This window comes from Grammomys surdaster, unplaced genomic scaffold (genome assembly GCF_004785775.1).
Source record: "Grammomys surdaster isolate TR1022 unplaced genomic scaffold, NIH_TR_1.0 125951, whole genome shotgun sequence".
In the NCBI taxonomy this organism is placed as follows: Eukaryota; Metazoa; Chordata; class Mammalia; order Rodentia; family Muridae; genus Grammomys; species Grammomys surdaster.
Window position 1 is genome coordinate 3400606 of NW_021620772.1, and position 7151 is coordinate 3407756.

Below are 7151 nucleotides of genomic sequence, written 5' to 3' on the forward strand. Positions count from 1 at the left end.
TGAGTAAGAGAACCCAGAACAGTAGCCTTCCAGGGGGTGAAATGGATGTGAGGACAGAGAATAGCCATTGTGGCGCTTCACTGGAGATCTCGCTTTGCTTTCCCAGTGAAGGCAAGATACTCTTTCTCAATCCTCTCGGGGTTAGTCCTGTAATGGCAACAGCTACCCTCTATAGAGGTCACAGATCACTGTTCATATATTTCGCTGTTTACATATGATGTTTACTACTTAATATTCAACATATGATATTCCAGATGCTGTTGCAGATAACATTCACTATTCCCTAGGTACTCGCTCAGTACACGGCTTGTGCTAGGTGCCTACATGCCTGCTTCTCAAATCTCACAGTAGCTCACCAAGGCAGCTACTATCATCTGTAATTAAAGAGAATGCTTAGAGGAGAGAGGAGGCGAGAGATTCAACCCATAATAACTCAGTGCCTTATTCAGGCCGGAAACCACATCCTGTACTAAACAGTCCCTCGGAATGGAGAAAACAGTATTTCTTTGATAATCATCTGTTTTATCCTGTGCACACCTCACCCTTGCCTGGCACCAGCATGAGCCGAGATTGAACACCACAAACAACTGATCTTGACTGAGAGATGCAAGATCTCCCCCTGGGACCTGCATTATGTCGTTAAGTGAGAAGAGGAAACCAGATTCTGTGTGTCCTCCTTAACTGCTAGCTCATGCTTTTAGTTCACTGGTTGTTTTATTTGGAGTCTGTGAAGGAAGAACTAACCATCCTGTTTCCCCTGAGTTAAGAGTTCTCTCGGGCATCAAGACAACCAGGAAGATACATGTCACGGGCAGAGCTACTTAGTTCAGGAGAATTCCGGTCTTGTCAGGAAAATGGCTTCCCTCCCAAATTTCCTTTTCTTGGTGATGTTTTTAAAGGATAGGTATCTGGGCCAGTGTGTTCAGCCCCTCAGGAACCCTCCCAGGACAGCCCAGGCCTGAACGCAGCTTATTCCCACTTACATGGATGCTCTCTCCTGGGGTTCTTCCAAGTGTGGAGTGGTATGCCTAGCTGTTAAATGTCTCTTTGTGGGTTTTGTGCTGTTCTATTTCTTTGATTTTGTTCAGGTTCGGTTTGGTTTCCGAGACAGAGACTTATATATCCCTAACTAGCCTCAAACTGCTGGTTCCTTCCTCCACCTCCCCAGTGCTTGGATTACAGGTTAGTGTTACCAGGCTCAGTCTCTTGTGCTGTCTAATACATCTCCTTCTTCCCAGTGCATCCTATAGAATTTTACTCTGCATACTAATAAACAAAGATAAGGCCATTTTTCTTCCTTTTTTCCATTTCCTTTCCCCTCCTTCCCAAAAAACTATAAGGTACTTTATTTTACAGAAATAAAATTGTTCCTACTAGCAAAGGTACAACTGTCTCTTCCCTAAAAGTAGTTTTACTAAGGTATAATTTATATACTATGACATGTCATCTTAAGTATATAATCCTGTGATTACATCCAAAATCAAGACATAGAATGTATGGTGGCATGCGCTTTTAGCCCCAGCTCTCAGGAGGCAGAGGCAGGGGGCAGGGGCAAGAGGAGGCAGAGAGGCAGAGAGGCAGAGAGGCAGAGAGGCAGAGAGGCAGAGGCAGGCAGATCTCTGTGAGTTTTAGGCTACCATGGTCTACATAGTGAGTTCCAGGACAGCCAGGACTACAGGGGAAGACCCTGTCTTGAAAAACAAAAACAAACAAACAAACAAACAAACAAACACAGAATATCTTATCACCTCAAAAACCTTCCCCCGTAGTGCCCTATGATCATTCCTTCCCACAAGCCCCAGACCAAGCCTGTCTCCTGTCATCATGGACCAGAATTCAGATCCACCATGCTGGGTGACACGGTGGCCCACAACAATTCTAACACTCAGGAGGCAAAGACAGAAATCCCTGGAGCAAACTGGCCAGCTAGACTGTTAGCTATATCAGCAAGCTCCAGGTTCAACTGAGAGACTCAGTAAATAAGGTGGAGACTGCCAGTATCAGCCTCAAGCTTCCACATGCGAACATACATGCCCCACACATGTAAACACATATACACACAAACCGAACAAAAAGACTATCCAGTCTGAACATATACATATCTGTTGAGAGAGTATCTTGTGTGTTGTATGGCTGCATCACCTCTCAATTTAAGAACCTATGGCCTGTAGGAAAGGAGGGTAAGACATCCTGAAGCAGAAAGAATGCTAGGATAGAGCCAGGTGTGGGAAGAGTCATTGGAAAGACCTGAGGAGGATAGACAGAGACATAGTATCTGATCAGAGGTAACCCGACAGCTACGTGATAGAATGTAGATTAGTATAAATGGGTTATTTTAAACTATCAGCTAGTCAGAAAATGAGCCTAGCTATATGGCCTAGGTATTTGTAAATATATTTTGAGTCTGAGTCATTATTCTGAGAGCTTGGGGCCAGGAGGAAAATAGCCTAATATATATATATTATACATATATATATGTATATATATGTATAATATATATAGTATATCCATAATTTCTGACAGTGATACTTTATAGATACAGTGTATACTTCTTACATTATTTCATTACATTCATAACTTTAACTTAAACGCTAAGTTTAGCATTTCATATTCTCCAATAAAAAATTTAAATACTATTTAAAATAATACTTTAAAGTTTCTATCGCACAATCTGGCTATTTTGGTGCATCTGCATTTATAAGTGACTTGACCTTTCTTTCAGTTTTCAATGCCTTGTTTTCAGTGTTGCAACTACAGTATGTTGCGCTGAGTTTCTTTTATCATATTATTTATTTGGTATTAGTATACCTCTTTCTTCTACTTGCATGGGTTTAGAAAATTGTTCTTCTATGATTTTATTGAAAATACTTTTTTCCTTTGGTCTTTCAAGACAGAGTTTTTCTGTGTAGCCCTAACTATTCTGAACTCACATTTTAAACCAGGCTGGCCTCGAACTCACAGAGATCTGCCTGCTTCTGCCTACCGAGTACTGGGATTAAAGGTGTGCCACACCACACTTGACATGAAAATATTCTTTATGCTTTCAGTATGTATTTTTCTTCTATGCCCACAATTCAAGGGTTACGTCTGTACACAGTGTCATGAGGCTCTCCCGTATTTTGTTCATAATTTTTTATTTCTTTTTTTCCCCTCTTCCCCTCTCCCTCTTGCTCCAGCCCCCACTCATTCCGGGTCCTCGCTCACTCTGGGCCACTCCGGGCTAACTTCCTATCATGGAATGCAGACATCTTAGTCCAAGCCTATCTCCAAAATACTGCATCTTTTCCCATATCCTCCCCACTACACACACACACACACACACACACACACACACACACACATACACACACACATACACACACACATACACACACATACACACACACATACACACACACATACACACACACATACACACACACATACACACACACACAACATATCCAACATCCCTATTTTTTAGTAGAACTAGAGTATTTTCTGATATTTTTCTCTGACTCTGTAATTTTTAACCACATTTTCTCCCTGTCCCTGCTAATCTAAAATCTCAACATCTTACAATAAATTGGGCACAATTTTTGACACAGCTAATTCCTATTTTTACATAGCCATGGAGCTGAGATGTCTGTGGTAAGAGAAGAAGGAACTGTGTAGATATTTTAGGGCAATTTAGAAAATAGAGTCATTATGCAAATATCTATCTCTTTAGTTATTCAGGCTGTAAGAGAAATACTGCTCAGAAAAGAGGAGAAAGCTGGAGTCAGGTCCCCACCTGCTGGGTAGAATTCCTTATAATTAGTGTCAGGCTTCTGAGTGGCTTTATAGCTTGCTTCTTACAGAAATGGCTATTATTACTCTGCTAACCTGCCTTCATAACCATGGGCTCTTTTGCTGGCTCCCTGTTGATAACAGTTCTCTTCCCATGGACTCTACTACTCTTTCCTTTGGCATAAAAGTAGATACCCTTCTGTTTTTAGGAGAAATGTCAAGGCAATGTGTCTCCATTTTGTATCCTTAAGTATAACACAGCAGAAGAAAATATAAATGTACAGCAGTTACCTGATGTTTAGAGGTGTGTGAGAAAGCCACCTGAACAGTGCTTTGTCAGAGAATTGTCTTAGATTCCCTTTTTAAAAAGGGATATACACAGGCTGGAGAGATGACTCAGCAGTTAAGAGCACTGGCTGCTCTTCCAGAGGTCCTGAGTTCAATTCCCAGCAACCACATAGTGGCTCACAACCATTTGTAATGGGATCCAATGTCCTCTTCTTGTGTGTCTGAAGACAGTGACAGTGTACTCATATACATAAAAATAAATAAATAATGAGTTTTTTTACAAAAGGACATACACATGTGCACATGTGTATGTCTTTATGCATGTGTGTGTGCCTGAATGTATATATGTGCACCACGTGCATACAGATGCTCATGAAAGTCAGAAGAGAGTGTTAGGTGTTTGTGAGCCTTCATATGAATACTTAAAACAAAACAGAACCCGGATGTTCTGCAAGATCAGGAAGCACGCTAACTCCCAGCTTTTGATTCTCTTTTGATTGGCACGGATACATACTGTTAACACTGCAAGAAGACAACTATTTACCTTCATCTTTCTTCTTGATCCTTTTCATTATATTGGTTACAGAACACAAAAGCTAAATTACCACACTAAACCACCGAGAACATACTTACACAGAGTCTGATCCCTAGAGTATCTTACACACATATCTTAACAGTGTTAGACAGGAGGTTAGCTCTGAGAAGGACTGATAACCACGATGCCAAAAAGAACAGTACATAGACCAACTCAAGGCCCTGAAACAAAATGTAAAAATGATGGTGGTTAAAATACAAAGATCCCAATGATGGCAAACATGGGGTTCATTAAAGAAGCTCTTCTGAGAAAGAATGGGTGACCATAGTCTATGACTTGGATAATCTGCTTCTGGTAGCTCTAACTCCAGGTGTGATTCTTTTTTTTCCCCTTCCCTTCTTCCTCTTGTTCCAGCCCAAAGGTTTTTATTTATTTATTTATTATATGTAAGTACACTGTAGCTGACTTTAGACACCCCATAAGAGGGCATCAGATCTCATTACAGATGGTTGTGAGCCACCATGTGGTTGCTGAGATTTGAACTCAGGAGCTCCAGAAGAGAGCAGTCAGTGCTCTTAACTGCTGAGCCATCTCTCCAGCCCCCAGCTGTGATTCTAGAGCAAAGATTCCTTTTGAAAGACATCCTCCAGGCCTTATCTTTCTGTCTCACCCCAGATCTATGAGCTCTTTGCTTTGCTACTGTCCCTTCCTAGGAAAACAACAACAACAAAAAATAAATAAATAAATAAATAAATAAATAAATAAAACCACCTTCCTCCTTCCTCTTCTAGGCTGTGTCCCTCAGGGGTAAGAGTGTGATGAGGATTCAGTGGTAAAGATGCTCTGTCTTCTGTTCCTTCTCTACACTCCTATGGCTGCTGTAAGAGATCAGATGTAGCATCCTGAGAGAAGTCAGAGAACTGACAGCGCCTGCTGGAGCTCAGAAGCCTCATCCAGAAAACCAAGCACATGCAGCTCCTCCCTGTAACCACAGTGTAAGCTCTTGGTTCAATTTAGTTCTGTTCCTCCATGCTGAGATCCACTAGCACAGGCCCGGCTTGGTTTCATGGTATGGAACTCCCCACCACTTCCCTAAAAGGATGAGTCAGAATTCCCTTTGTTGGGGCATCTGGAGGTTCTTCCCTTCAGTCTCCTCCTCATAATACTACATGTAGCCAATTCTTCTCTAGACCTGTAGGCCACCTCTGTCCCATCTTTGAAACCCATTTCCTTGAGAGCTTCCTCTCCTGAAGCTCTTCCTTTATCATTTCTAACTGTTAGGTTTCAAACCTGGGACAAATGGATGAGGTGCCTATTTAATATACCAAAGCAGACACTGGCCACCAGATGCTCCCAGCATCCCTCAGTCCCTACCTGTTACAGGGCCCTCCTGGTTGGCATACCCACCCCCTGCCCTAAACTTCCCAGCACAGGGACTCCACTGCCTTTCCCCTAGCATCCTCTTCCTCTATGAGGGAACCATTTTAGTTACCCTTTCCCCTTGTATCTTTGGCCTCTGGACTGCTATACCCATCTAATTCCCCTCTCTCCCTTCTCTGTTCCCCTCCCACTAACCCACATGGCCCAGCTCAGGGTCATGTCCACTCTAGACTCTCCCAGATGTCCCCGCCCCTAACTACACTCTCCCTTTTAACTACAATAAACCTTCTTCTTCATCATACTTAGGAGCAGCCATATCCTTTCCTTTTTATTTCTTTTTTTCATTCACTGGTGTTGAAACCCGGGAGTAGCATAGGAAACTTAATACTAATCAATGGCCATAAAGAACTATGGTACAGATAAATAGTCCTGGTATTGCTTTGGACCATGCGTGCCGTAATCACAGCTACTTTTCTAATTGAATGGAGATGCAACACAAGGCTCAAGCTTAATTCTTTTCTTAGATTTATTTTATTTTCTGGGTATGAGTATTTAGCCTGCATGTGTCTGTCTGTGTACACCACGTACATACCTGTGTCTGCAGAGGTCAGAAGAGGACATCAAATCCCCTGGAAATAAAGTTACAGATAGTTGTGAGCCACTGTGTGGGTGCTGGGAACAGAACCCTGGTCTTAGGCCAGAGCAACAAGTGCTTTTAACAGCTTAGTCATCACTCCATTAGTAGCTGCTAAGTGAAAAGGAAAACCTAAAAGGGCAAAGGAGAATCTGGGTCTGTTTAGAAATAGTTCTTTAGGGCAAATCCAATTTGCACTGTCAGGATATCAGCAGTTCAGTTCACACAAATCAGCAGCAGTAGCTCGATTCACTTGCAAACACCATTCATGAATCAGCAAAGGCAGTTCAATCTAGAAGAAACTGTGAGGCTCTGCAAATTGGCCCGAGTCCCAGGAAGCAGCAGGAAGCTGCTGGAACACCACCAGAAGTTCTTTGGTGCGTTTCTCTCTATGAAGTCTCTATGAAGATCATAACAAACAATGAACAACAAAGTGAATCAATACCACACCACGTCGTCCACTATCTGTTGGGTTATATTTATACCCTTTCCAAACATCACATGTTCTTTCCAGCATCTGCTCTAACAAAACAGCACCTGCTCTTT